This window comes from Mesocricetus auratus, unplaced genomic scaffold (assembly GCF_017639785.1).
Source record: "Mesocricetus auratus isolate SY011 unplaced genomic scaffold, BCM_Maur_2.0 Super-Scaffold_100007, whole genome shotgun sequence".
NCBI classification, from domain to species: domain Eukaryota; kingdom Metazoa; phylum Chordata; class Mammalia; order Rodentia; family Cricetidae; genus Mesocricetus; species Mesocricetus auratus.
The window spans coordinates 44,286,552-44,300,901 of record NW_024429191.1 but is presented as its reverse complement, the minus strand read 5'-3'; positions in this window follow the sequence as shown (position 1 = coordinate 44,300,901).

Genomic DNA, 14,350 nt, shown 5'->3' with positions numbered 1-14,350 from the left:
TCACAGCTACTCCCAGCTACTCACCTGCATGCTCCCTGGTTGAGCAGCCCAGCCACTCCTGATCTTCTATTCATTTCTGAACAAAATAAAAAAAGAAAGAAAAAGATGTCATATGCCGGTGATACCAGTCAAAAGAACACACTGAACACCAATCCTTGGTCTGTAAGCTATTATCAATGTCCTGAATCCTTTGACAGCTAATGATCACCAAGGCCTTGGCTTGGCTCCCTCTTGGTGTGTCAGACACTACTGACTTCCACAAACTTCTCCCTAATTCTGTCCCATACTTTATTGGATCTCCAGATGCAATCACTGTGCTTCAGGATAACTTCAAGAAAACCAAGTCGGTATTTCGTCCTGTCACTGAGTTAAGGGGGAAGATGCTGCTTACCTACTGAGAGTTCTCGTTAAAATTATTTTCAGAAACCTTCAAAAATATGGAGAAGAGGCCACAAAGTTCCATCTTTACAGTGATCCTCAGGCCAAATCTCTGAGGTGCTTGCTATGGGTTGGGTATTGTTGGATCATGTCCTGGAATATGCTAGAATCTTAGTCCTTAGCATAGTCATCTCAGAGTTCATGAAGCACTAAAAAATGGAGTCTAGTGGGAGGTTCTGAGGTCACTGGGAGTGCTGTTCTCTGGTCACTCTACTCTCATGTTTGGTGATGACCATTTGCTCTCACATGGACTGCTGTCATTGTCATCTGCATGAGGTCTTCCCCAAGACTGGGCTAGTCTTGCCATCATTCACTAAATGCCCATAATGGTGAGTTAACTAAACCTCTTTGTTATATATAATTAGCATGCTATGGATGCCCCATTGAAGTGATAAGAAGCAGATCAACATAAGGTCTAAGACCCACTTTCTGCTCCTTAGTTTTAAATTTAAAGATAAATTCTTTTTTGGCCTCTTTCCTTGGACTCCCTTCCTCCTCCCACATCCAGTTGTTCAGGCTCCAGCTGGACTACTCATTACAGTTTATTTTCAGTCTCTCCCTTCACTTTGATGTTGGGTCAACTATATCTCCTGCCTCTACTTTAAAAAGTCTTCAACAAACTTGAGGAAGGTAGCAGGTGAGTTTAGGGTGACACCCATGTCAAAATCTGTGCCACTTTTTCAATAGTCCAAGCAACCTCCCAACCTCCATGAATGTCAATTCTTCCTTTGTAATAGAACACCTAGACCATAGAATTGGTAAGGATAATGTAGAGCTAAAGCACCCCCCTACCATGCATGACTTCGGAGTGCACTCGCCAGTGAAGAGTATTAATGCCTATCGTTATGATTTATGCGCTGACTTCCTTGAGTTCCCCCTGCTTTGATTTCCTCTGTCTAATAGCGAGTATTAACTCTTAATCAGTGACTCATTGCTACAATGAGATGGGAAGACAGGATGAAGAAAAGAGGGGGGTGATGAGAGAGACAATATGAATTAGAAAATCCATGTCATAGGTTAAATTATTCACTGCGATGAAATGCATCTTTCATGAAGAAGACAGCTCTAGCTCTATAGAAAACACAAGGCACAAATTAATGGATGGTTAGGAGGTGCTGACAGGTCCGGACACACTGGTTCTATCCATGGGTGAGTTCCTGGGAAATTTAATCCAACTTCACCTTTTAACTTCTTCACCTACAAATGAGATTATTCAACTAGATTCACCCAATAAACACTTACTTAGCCAATATTTCCTAGCAACTGCCATGTGCAAGGCTCAATTCTAGGCACTGAGGTTACAAAGTCACAGGCAGACACAGGATACTGATCACATTCCAGAAATGGGACTAGGAAAACAGGGTCCTAAGTAGATGAGTAAGGAAGACAGCTCCAGATAATTCTGGGGCTTGAAGGAGTCGGAGTCTGGTAGGGGGAAACAGATTACTTAAGATAGGAATGTCAGAGAAGATGGTTCTGAGATGCTCAAGGAACTGGAGTGCAGGCAGGTAAAGACCTGGGGGGCTGGGGGGACTGTTCTCATGTAGCATCGCAAGTGCTTTTAGGGTATACATGGAGTGAGAGCAGGCAAGGTGACTGGAAGACAGTAGCCAAGCTTAGAGAAACGTTGGAAGTACAGGCAGGTGCCACACAACAGGGACTTTAAGGCCAGTAAGGACAGTAGTCATGATGAAAACTGGGGCAATTTGGATAAAGGGAATAATTGCAAAGATGTAGGCGGGATGAGGACCCCACAGAGTCATGTGGAACACTCCCAGGGGCTAGATTGGCAGGACACCCTGACCATGCAGAGGACAGCAAGAAGAGGAGGGAGAGGCTATCAGGAAGGCTGTGGCTGGACTGGGAACTGCACTCTGCACTTCCTCCCAGTTCCTGCCAGAGTCTCCCATTAATTGGGCACATCCAGAAAGCAAAGAGCAAATGAGGCTGCTAATGAGGTCATCTTATTTGGCCACCCTCCCCAGTAGCTGCTGAGGAGAAGAGCTGGATGGAAAAAGAGGCTGAGAGAACCAAAAGCAACAAGAGCAACTGGATGAAGGTGGTCCGATGGGTGATGAGAGGGGCTGGTTTGATCCTAAGGGCATTGTGGGAGAATGATAAGCAAGCTGTTTCCACTGCATTGGTCAACAGTGGCTGTATGGAGAATTCATTTTAGAGGGATAAGGTGAGAGGCAAGCGGGTTATTTAGGCAGGGATTATAGCATCCACATGAGAAGACTTGCTGATGTCCGCAATCCAATATGGTGGCTAAAGGGAAAGAAATGGATTCAGCATATGCATCCAAAAACTATTTTTCTACCATCGCTCTAAGCTAAAAGAACGTGTAATGGAAAAATAAGAACATATGCATGCCATCCACACTCGGACCAAAAGCCTCTATGCCAAGGCCAACTCATGTTGATTTTACAGTACAGAACACATTAAGATAAATTTATCAGCTCTATGCTGTTTTTATTTATAAGAAGGAGACAGAAAATAAAAAGAATTTTCCAAGCCTGGCATGTAGAAAAATGATTTGTCCGGTTGACCCAATAAATAACAAAGAGTAAAGTCTTCTCGTTTTATGGCCACGCTATCATAAAGAACACGCCGTGCTTATTATCTGCTTAAAGGGGGTGAGCTCTGTGTGATGTTCGAATGAGTTATCATCTTAATGAACAAATAGCATCGTTCATTTCTTAATTCCTAGTCATGAATGCCTCTCTCTCTCTCTCTCTCTCTCTCTCTCTCTCTCTCTCTCTCTCTCTCTCTCTCTCTCTCTCTCTCTCTCCCTCTGCACCCACGCCATCTCTCTGCTTTGTCAGACATCAGAATGTCCCCAGATGTGGTGTTGTTTCCAACTTGAGAGCTGTGGAGCTATTTTTGAATGCCATTAGTGTCAACCTTAGTGGCTCATGTCCTCACATAAACCTACATCATGAATCCACATCTGAGAAGTTCCAGTGACCCATGAGTAAACCTGCAGAACTATTACATTCATATTCTTACATATGGTGAGCCAGAAGAATATAGCCAAAAAACAAAGGAAGTTTTAGAAGGGCTTGTTGACCACCTACATATACAAGATTTGACAAAACTGCAGAAGATTGAAGAAATTGCCCATTTTTGTAAAATTTACATAGAAGGATTGTAACCAGTGGTATCTTTAAAAATAAAAGAAAACTTTGTATTTCAAATGTACCTGAGCCCAGAATCCAGTCCTGTCTCTTAGCAACCAGATGACCTAAGCCACAATGTCACTTCTCTAAGCAGGGCTATCCTTTGAAGGTCTGAAGGCTTTGAACAAATATTTTTGCAGGACTCACATCTATATCAAACTTTGAGTTATTAAAAAGCATGTTGGGTGCAGAGGATCATGGAGTTGGTCTGGTTTAGCTCCCTTGAGAGGCATGTGTCATAGGTTTTTCAAGTTAGAGTCCATGGCTCCTGGGACATTGTGTGCCTTTCAGTTTCTGAGAAATTGAGGCACTTCCTTGGGCAGTGAAGCATTCAGGCCACCTTGTGTTTCTCTGTGTTCCCTAAAAGTCAGAGAAGCATATGGAAGCCTAATAGAACAATTGGTCTTGGATATTAACTGCCATTGTATTCAGTTTCTGGTAAGGGTATAAAAATTCTGATTGCTTACAATAAACTTGTCTTAGTCTCAGTCTTGCTTGAGACCCCATCATCATGACCTGGTTTTCATTTCTCACCAACATTAATCAGATAGCCCTGACATGGTAATGCTTACACCTGGGCACCATTATGTAGCCCACCAAATAAATAGCACCCTAGCCCAACTGTAGCAACACCAGGAAGCCCCCTGCATCCATGCAGGTCAGAAAACAAGACTAGTCCTGACATGTTAAGTATCTGGTAGACCCACTCCAGGGACCATTCATGAATATCAGGCCATGCAGAGAAATGGAGAAAGGGCAGGACCCATCCTATCCACCTACCCTCAGATACCACCTCTGGTCTCCTCAGATGCCATCCACATGGAAAATGTCAAGAAAGGCAGGCCTTCCAAGCTCCAGGGATGACGCTGAGATGTGGTGTTCGTATAGACGTCCTGATGGTCTTATGTTAAGGCCAATACTTGCTTTGAATTCCAGCTTCCTCATCTGTAGGAGAATAAAAATTGTACCCACTTCCTAAATTGTGAATGTTAAACGAGATACTATAACCATTCAAATATCTAGCACACTGGACCACTCAGTGTCAGTTAATGATTAGACATGTATGAATACATAAGTACATGTTCACAACACATGTTGTGTGGGCCAAAGTGAAGAAACTGGTCTTTGCCAGTTCTGGGGATGGAACCCAGGGCCCCACATACTAGGCAATAGTTCTACCATTGAGCTATACTCCCAGTCTCAGAACTTTGAAGACACACGTGTCTACTATCTTTTAATACCTGGTTTTGTCCCCTGGAAGACAGAGCATGCCTGTCTTCAAACATATTCATGGATAATATTAAATTATAGAGAGTTTTAAATTCCAGATTTATAGACTTCTACCCCAGCAAATATTTCAGTAGGATTTTTCTTTCCGAATAAGACAAAACTCAAACTTTTGTGGCTGTCATCACTTAAGATATTACAATTAGCATAAGAGCATTTCATTACATTATAGTCCCTGGGGAATCTTCATTAAAATGAAAAAAAGACTCAGTTGGGCTATGTGAAGCCTCCCTAGTCACACACCTCGTCACACACCTGCTGGAAGACCACCGCAGCCATAGGCAGAGTTCCTTGACATACAGCTGTGTTGGAAAAACGCTCTAAAATACACTAGATGCTTCTGGGCACTGGAGCTTGGCCTGTAGATAAGCTCAGAGGTTCTAGCCATGGGACTCTCTGTGTCATCATCTTCATTGTCATCAGTACTCTGCCTTTCATTTGCCATGTGCAGGTGTCTGAGGGTGCTTTTCATGTATGTATCTGCTGAATTCTCCCCATACAGATAACATGATTTAGATACAAAGAACAGAAAGGTTAAATAATTTACCACACAGACAATAGAAGATACAGGCAGGGAGCTGGGTTTGAACCTTTGGTTCCAAAGCCCACAACATTTGCTATAACCAGCCTCCATGACCATATAACTACACTGCAAGATGAAAGACCATAACACCACCAGAGTGGTCGGATATCTCAACCTTCCTTCTAAACCCAGCCCAACTTCAGTCATGTGAATTTTACTGTGTCTCCTCTGACCAGTTTAAACAATGTTCCTGTCAAACACATCAGGATTCCCCAGACTCCTGTCTTGAAGGGCTCATATATACACTTACCGTTCTTTAGTTTTACATGGTAATGTAACAAAATCTCTGGGGTTTTTTTCTTTTCATTGAATGGGTTAGTACCAAGGTCAGTTCATAATAAAGAACTTTCCAGAATCCCCCCCTCAAAAAGCCAACAGGAATTGGCAATGAACTCTTAAGAAAAGGCTACATGAGCCAGGAAACAACTTAGAGATGTTTAATTTTCCTGACATGAACACTGGCCACCCAGAGGGATAAAGGAAACACCTGTCCCCGGTGGGCAGCAGTTCTGTGGGGCATGTGGATATCCAGAGAGCTGCTGACAAGTCTATCGCCTGCCAAGTTACAGACAAATGAATCTGTGGAAAGAGTAGCTTCACAGAAAGACAATGGACCCCAGCCTGGGTCTTAACTCTGCTTCTGACTAGGAAGGGGCTACTCAAATCAACAACCCTGACTCACATGTCATCTTCCATGTTAAAAAAAAAAGCATCTTAAATCTCTCAAAGGCTTTTTTGCTAGAATCACAGAGGAAGCAATGCCTGTGAGGGTTTGAAAGTGAAAAAAAGTAGGAGTGACTTTGGGGGAAAGTATGAAAACAGAGAAGTTACAAGACAGAAAAATCCTCGAGAAGAGAGGAATGGTGGGACAGCTTGAGCGTGGAGGTTCAGGGAAGGGTGCCTGGTGAATTCCCGTAACACAGGACACTGTCCAAGCCAGGTTCATAAAAAGTCACTCCGATGCACAAGGGTAGGCTCAATGTGAACGTCCCTTGGCCGTTTGCTGAATTCAGTTACTTTAAAGTTTCCTTTGACTGAACACTGGGTTCCAGAGAGCGGCTTCCTGAGGGTATCTTGGTAAACAAGCCTCCCACCACGAATTTCCTCACTGTTATTGTAGCTCCTTTTAATTGTACTTGGGGTTTTTCCTTTTCAAATAATTACACTCAAAATGTACTAATTTTTTAATGATCAGATGTAGGTTTGAGAGAATGTGTTTGAACTCCCTTCTTGGACCATGTTGTTCCTGAGGCAGATCTCCTTCCCTGACAGTGTCCTCTCAGACAGAAAGCACCCCTCTTTGACTCACACACATCCTTGGAGAAGTGGGGTGATGTGAGGAAGAGGTTTGGCAAGCCTTGACTGAATGCCATGTCTGAAGCTTGATCTGCCAATCTCCCTCCCAGTTCTCCAGGCACTATGGGAGGTGCTCAGCCATGTTCTAGTCATGCTCACATAACTTGTAAGGTCACCTGATGAAGGGCAGAGATTTTTGGGCCTCCATTCTGTTATCTGGGGAGTCAAAGAGATGGCAGGCTAGTGAGTGAAACTCTGTCTACACACACACACACACACACACACACACACACACACACACACACACAATGTTTAAGGAAATAGCAGACTCCCAGGTCACACTTTATGAGCCAGAAGTGGTGTCATCATCTCTGGGAAGTGCAGACAGCTATAGCAGGCCCCAGATGAGTCAGACCAACAAAACTATCCCTTTGCTGCATCCAGCATCCACCAACCAAGCCAAGCTGAGCAGTACTTTGTGAAAGCAAGCCACTGCCTGAGATTTCTCTGTCGACTCAAAGAAAGTCACGCCATTATCAGCCTCAAGTTTATAAACTAATTGTAGGAGGGAGGGGGAGACAAGAAACACTGCTCAGTGTGTACTAATGAAAATATGAATACATCAAAGGGGAGTAGTTTACTGTGAGAGGAGAGACACAAAATTTAACGAGATTAGAAGGGAAAACTAGATCATGCGTTACAGACACAAGTGGCAGCATTATTCCTGTTCTTCAATCTCCCACAGATGACTGAGAAGTCTTTGTGTTGAGAATAAATGATGCTCTAGCATGCTCACCCAGGCCTGCCATCCCAGATACTTGGTTTCCATCTATCTATCTATCTATCTATCTATCTATCTATCTATCTATCTACCTACCTATCTATCTGTCTATCTATTTATCTATCTTCTGTAAGTAAAGGGAGTAAGGGCCACATACAGGCTAAGTAAGTGCTCTACCACTTAGCTACAGGCCCCAACACTCTTTCTAGTGACTTGGGAAACTGAAGTTCCAATCCAGTCTGAATTTCATAGCAAGATCATGTCTCAAAACAACAACAAAGCAAAACAACACACTGTTTTCTGTGTCTACACCAGTATGCTTCTGTAATAGCAGGAGCCTTTGCATCTACAGTAAAAGTCACTGTGAACTGAGGCATTTCAGTAGTACTCTCTGGAGACCTGTGGTGTGGCTATATGGGGAATGTGGAGACCTGTGACACAGATACATGAGCACTATAAAGCCCACACATGTGTTCAGAACCAAGGCTGCAAAGATGTAGTCTGACATGACACTGACAAGCTCTGCCTGAAACACCTGGTTACCAGTTTTATTTTCAGTTGTTAAGTGTCCATGTCTTAGTCACTGTTATAAGAGACACCAGAACCTAGGCAACTCTTATAAAAGAAAACATTTAATTGGATGCTAGCTTACAGTTTTAGCATTGTCCATGATCATCATGGCAGGAAGCAAATTGTCAGAGAGCTTTATATCATGATCCAAAGGCAGGGGGCAGAGAGAGTAACACAGGCCTGGCATGGACTTTTGAAACATCGAAGCCCGCCCCCAGTGACACATCTTCTCTAATAAGGCTGTATCTACTCCAACAAGACCATGCCTCCTAATCCTTCCCAAACAATTCCACTACTGGGGACCAAACATTTAAATATATGACTCGATTGGGGGCATTCTCATTCAAACCACCACAATTAACAAGCCATTTACTGTTGCCAAATGTTTAGGAACCCCACGTTCAAACGTGTCATCCCACAGGGAATTATAACACAGTTCAATAAATTATGGGCCAGTGTGTGAGAGAAAAACTTTCAATGGACAAAGAGACATGAAATGGGGTTCACAAGGAAGAGAAAAAACAGCAATGCTCTATCCCCAAGAAAATCTAGAAAGATAAACTTCTGGGTGTGCTTAGATAACTAACAATCGTCAGTCATTATACAGGCTATTTTTCCCCTATCATCTTGACTGAATCTGGAATCTTGTATGAGATTCACATATGGGTACAACTGGGAGAATTTTCTAGAAAAAGGTAAATAAAATCCTTTCTAAATGTGGGTGGCACCGTCCCATGAGCTGAGGGCTTAAGAGAAGAAAACAAGCTAAAAATCAGCATTCATCTCCCTCTGCTTCCCAACTGAGGGCACAACATGACTATTCTGCTCACATTCACTCTAGTTGGCCATCAGACCTTCCCTGCCATGATGGACTGTGAGACACTCAGACTGTGAGACAAAATAAACCCTTCTTAAATTGTTTTTGTAGGTTACTCCACTGCACTCAAAAAACAAACAAACAAAAGAGGTAATCTTGGTTTTGTAGAAGAAGAATTTGAATGTTTTAGCATAAAACTCACACTTAGCTGACAGTGGCTTAATCCTGTTCTAGGATTTTTCCATCTTCCATTTGCAGGGAGTGCTGCAGTAAGATCTTCCTAGAACAACTCTGGGCCAGAAAGACATGCCCATTGTAGAGCTGCAATTCAAAGTAGCTTGTACAAAACCTCCATGCTCTGTAACCTAAACACTAGACAGGGCTGGAAAGGGGGATGGGGTTGATTCAAAAACTGCCAGAAGGGTTTTTGCTGGTGTGTGGTCTCAACTCCTGAAAGTACTAGCAAGGACACTGAACAACAATGTGGAGAGGATGCAGGACCTTTCAACCCCGTAACATCATCCTCTTGCCCAATGGCTTCAACTTGACTTCACGTTGTGTGCCCTTCAAGGAGGGAGGTAGGGTGAGAAGTATTTCTGGCAGGCAGGGAAAGAAAGGTTTGTGACAGATTCTTTCAACTGAAACTACTTTTTATTTTAACATTTGTTTAAATTGAAGTCTCTGTTTAAATTAGGCAAAAGTCCTTTTATATTCAATTTCACGAAAGAGAGCAGGTTCTATTAGGTGTGCCTGACATGAGTTCCACCTGAAACATCATGACATTAACTAGCACTATGCAGGAATGACCCCGGATTCAGGTTTGTTGGGAGCCTGTGGGAGACCCATCACTGTAGTCTTAGCTCAAGGTCCCAGGCCCTATCTGTTCCATCTTTATATTCCCTTTGCTGCTAGAACACAGTTGGTGCCGAATAAATATTTCCGGAATTGAAATAAGCTAGTGACTGAGGCTGCATTCCTTTAGTAAGTGAATTGACCTATTTCCCCTGCCCAACTAGAGCTTGAGTAGTTTCTCAGAGGTGAGAAATTAAATTGCCTTCCTGAGACAGCTAATAGTGGCATGAAATTGCTGCTCACTCTGAAGTCACAATGAGTGTGGTTCATGTCTTTTGAGTGGATGTTAATGCAGCAGAGACTGGACCCACTTCCCCCTGCATGGGTCCCAGGGGTACTAAGAGAAGCTGACAGCTGAGAGTGTCCAAGATTGAGAAGAGGAGACAGTTTGCAAGCACTTGTACCTAGCCACTTCTGCTTTACTGACAGAGGACCTCAGTGAAGGTATTGTCTCGTCCATGCATCTGTCAGCAGTAATAGTATCATTCAGTAGAGGCAGTTGCTCTTACACTAAACATCGCATTTCATCTTTACACTCACTTTTTGAACAACCTGTGCTTCCCCGCAACCCAACCAGGCATTTTAGGACATATTTTGTTGCTGTTCTCTGCTGATTGTTCAGTGTGTTTTACACCCTGGATTTCCAGTTCTCTGAGCAGTTGTCCAACACAGCAGTGTGTATCTGTATTTCTTCCCAAGTGGCCACAGGTACCAAGGGCTGTGCAAGCTATCTGCTGCCCTGTCTGTTGTATGCTACCCTTTATCCCTACGTATTTTTCATACCTTCCTCCCACTAAACTCATTTGAGTCGGTAAATCTGCCTGACAAGGTACTTGCCATGGTGACTCAGGTAGATCCTGGAATATACTTTCAGAGTGTGAAGGAAGAGCAAATGGTCCTTTGGTTGCTTGTCATCAGATCTGTGAAAGGAAAAAGAAAGACTGTAGGAGGGAGGAGACACCTGAATCAGGAACTCTTCAAAGTCAAGGTGAAAATGGATGCCAGCGGGAGGATCAGAGCCTACACACATGAGCTGACTCTGCTCACCACACTAACATCTGACCTCATGATGTACTCAAGGAAGAAGGTCTCTAAGGAATCACAATTCAAGCTGACTCCCCTGAGCCATGCTTTGGGCTCAAGCTCATGAACACATATTACCTTCAGACTGAGTGACAGAATTCTAAGGTGAGCCTGCAATGACTTCCATATTCCCTTGTCTAGTAATAGTTCCTCTTCACCATGTGCTGGACTGGTAAAAATGGCTAGTGGCACGAGACTGATTTGAGTGCATTAATTGGTAAAGATGACCCCCTCTTATTTTTGGTAAACATGGACTGATCTCTGCCTCTACCACCACAGGACTATGAGCAGGCATTGCCCAGGAGCCTTTGGGGCAGAGCATCAACAAAGGACAGAGAAGATTCTTGTTGTTGTTGTTGTCTGGGCTTTTTCTTTCTTTTAATTTTATACAGGCTCTCCTATAGCCTTGGCCTAAAGCTCCCTTTCTAGCTGAGGATGACAGTGAATTCCTGATCATCCTGCTTCTACCTCCCTTGTGCTGGGGTTACAGGCAAGTACCACCACTCTCAGTTTAGCAATAGAGATTGTTAATTCTATCTTAGTTAGAATTGATTCTTTTCCTCTCTGTATAAGAACTTACATTCTTGTATGTGTGCTCCATTCATCCATGGTGGATCGACCCATCCTTATGTGTCATGTGGCTATGATTTGTGACATAGTTAAAAAAAATGACTAACAGAAACGTAAAATAAATCAAAACAGAATAGCCGGACAAAGGGGAAGGATCCCGAAGAATGAGCCCGGAGGAGTCAGGCAGCAGTGGCAGCCATTGCCCCATTGCTACAGTACACTCCGACAGCAGCTGTCTGAGATTCCATTCTCCTGGGGAACAGCCTGTCCAAATTCCACCCAAAAAGTCATAAAAATATCTGACCACAGAGGGCAGAGGATGAGCATCCATAATGCACATATTTATACCCATAGATATCCCAAGCCATAAGGGCTAGAAATCCCAGAGGGCAGAAGTCAGCTGCTCCATACTCTGATGGGAAAAAGTGAGGAGGGCTGTGGTTATCAGGATTTCCCAAATCACCCTGGGACTTCTGCGCGTGGGGGTGAGGCCAAGAGACAGAGAGACAGGAGAAAGAGGAAGAGAGAAAGTAAGGAAAAGAAAATGGGGAAAAGGAGCATCATACAAACTTTCAATCCCAGCGCTCCAAGGCTGAGGCAGGACTGTGGGTGCCTTGAGCAGGCCCCACTCCCAAGAGCAGTTAGGCAGCATCAGTCAAGCACAATGACTTCAAGTAAAGAAAAGGCGGAGGGGAGGAGAAAAAGTGGAGGCGATCACAAGGACCACTCAAAGTTGGATGGGTGGGAGGGAAGGAGGGTGGAGATAGTAGATCTGGATTGGCTTGGGGGGAGGGAGCATGAATGTGATCAAAATTCATTATGTGAAATTCTTGAAGAATTAGTAACAGTGTTATTTTAAAGACTAATTAACCAATTCCTTTTGAGATGAAAACTAAAAGAATTCCAGGGCAGCCTACACTAATTCAGGAGACTTCATCTCACTAAACAACAACAATAAAAGAGAAAAAAAACAGGGGCTATGCTCTTGTCTCCAAACACAAACTCAGACATGCTCCCTACCTCTGGGTCAGGAAGACCCCTGGGTGGGATCCTTCCATGGTTTCATCACTAAACAAGGATGCCCCATTAAGTTGCCATGGGCACCTTCTCAGCCTCACTGCTCTCAGTGTAAAGTTATGCTTGGTTCTTTTCTTCAATTCTTTCTTTTTAAATGTTGCACAGGGTTGCTTTCTCTGCAGGACTTTACAGTGTTTCTTATCCTACCACTTTCTTCCCCTCTGAAGCAGCCCCTCCCTCCCGGCACATTTCAGTCCTGCTTAGGGCTTCCCTAGACACCCGAGCCTGCCCCTCCCAAGCCTTCCTCAGTTTTATTTCTTTTCCTTGAAGACCTGCATTGAGGACTTTAACTACAACAAAGAGAAGCTGGGAAGGAAGACATCCATCCATCTGTTCTGGGTGACCCACGCTATCACACCCTCCCCTTCATGTTCTAATTTCAGGCATCAGCGAGTCTGTTACATTACAAAGCAAGTGGGAATTAAGGTTCAAAATCAATTAGCCTGACGGAGTTTTCCCTTAAAGTAAGGTTACCTCAAAGAAAGATGCAAACGGTGGGGAGGGAGGTGCTGATAACATGGAACAAGAACTTGACCCACAATTTCTGTTTCAGAAGATGGAAGAACAGGCCAGAAGCCAAGGAACATGGGTGGCCTCTAGTAGCTGGAGAGGGAAAGGAAATGGATTTTCTTCATGAGCTTCCAGAAGGGAACACAGCTCTGCCAACACCTTGATTTTAACCCAGTGAGGCCTATTTCTGACTCCCAACCTTCAGACCCGCGCGGCAATGAATCTCGGTTGATGGAAGCCATTAACGTGGTGGTGGTTTGTTCCCACAGGAACAGCTCAGTCCAGCACTGCTTGTGGAATGTTGCACAGCCACTGCTGGGCTTCTGAAGGAGGAGGCAGCCAGTCCCAGGCCTGGGCTGCCTAACCCTATTTACAAGAGGAAGTTGGGTAACATGGCTCCACCTCCTCTCTGATGAAGTGGGGGGAAAAGTTGCCTATCCCAGAAAACTTAATTCCTACCAACACTGGTGCAGCCCAGAGATGAGGAAAATCAAGGTCTAGTCAGCCTAGGGTGTCTCCAGTAACAGATGATGGAGGCAGAAACCCGGATCAGGACAGATGCTAGCTGCAGGAGCTATTGTCACTTTAGTCTTCCACTTGTCCCTGGCTGATCTTTCAAGAATTCAGAGTTTTGAGACAAAACGGAGATGTAAGGAATTGTACCTGAGAGTTCACGTGCACAGAAGGTCGCAAATAAAGGCAAATTGTGTATTGTATCATGCAGTTCTAATTTTTTTATTTATAAGCCTTCATCTTAGAATATTTGGTGTACTTAATGACACACATGGGACCCAGGCACCCGAGGGACCCCTAGAAACGTGCATCAGCGCCACTTTGAGTGCAAGGTGAATTTCCCACTAGGGAAGGGACAGGGAAGCTTCTACACCTTTCCAACCTGGCATGCCCAAGCCCCCAAGTCCCACCCTGTTGAGAACCCAGTAGGGCACTCGACTCTTGCGCCTTCCCCCTCCGTTATCAATCCCCAGACACAAAGTCACTTGTGTCCCCAAAGAGAGCATCCAACCACAGCAAAAGGCTTTCCTCCACCTCCTAGGATGCTCATCTCGGGCGGCTACAGCTGCTGCGAGATGGGGTTTCCTTGATACAGCACCGCTCGGATGCAGAGAGAAAGCGGCAGCTCCCGGGCATTGCAAGCCCGGCTTCTTGGCCAGGGCTTCAGCGGGTTCTGAGGGTGTCCCTTCCGGAGCCCTGCAACAGGCTGGAGACACTGGGGTCGCGCACAGCCAGCGCTGCCGGGACACTCCTAACGCAGCCGGGCGCCACCTGCAGCCTCCAGGCAGCCTACT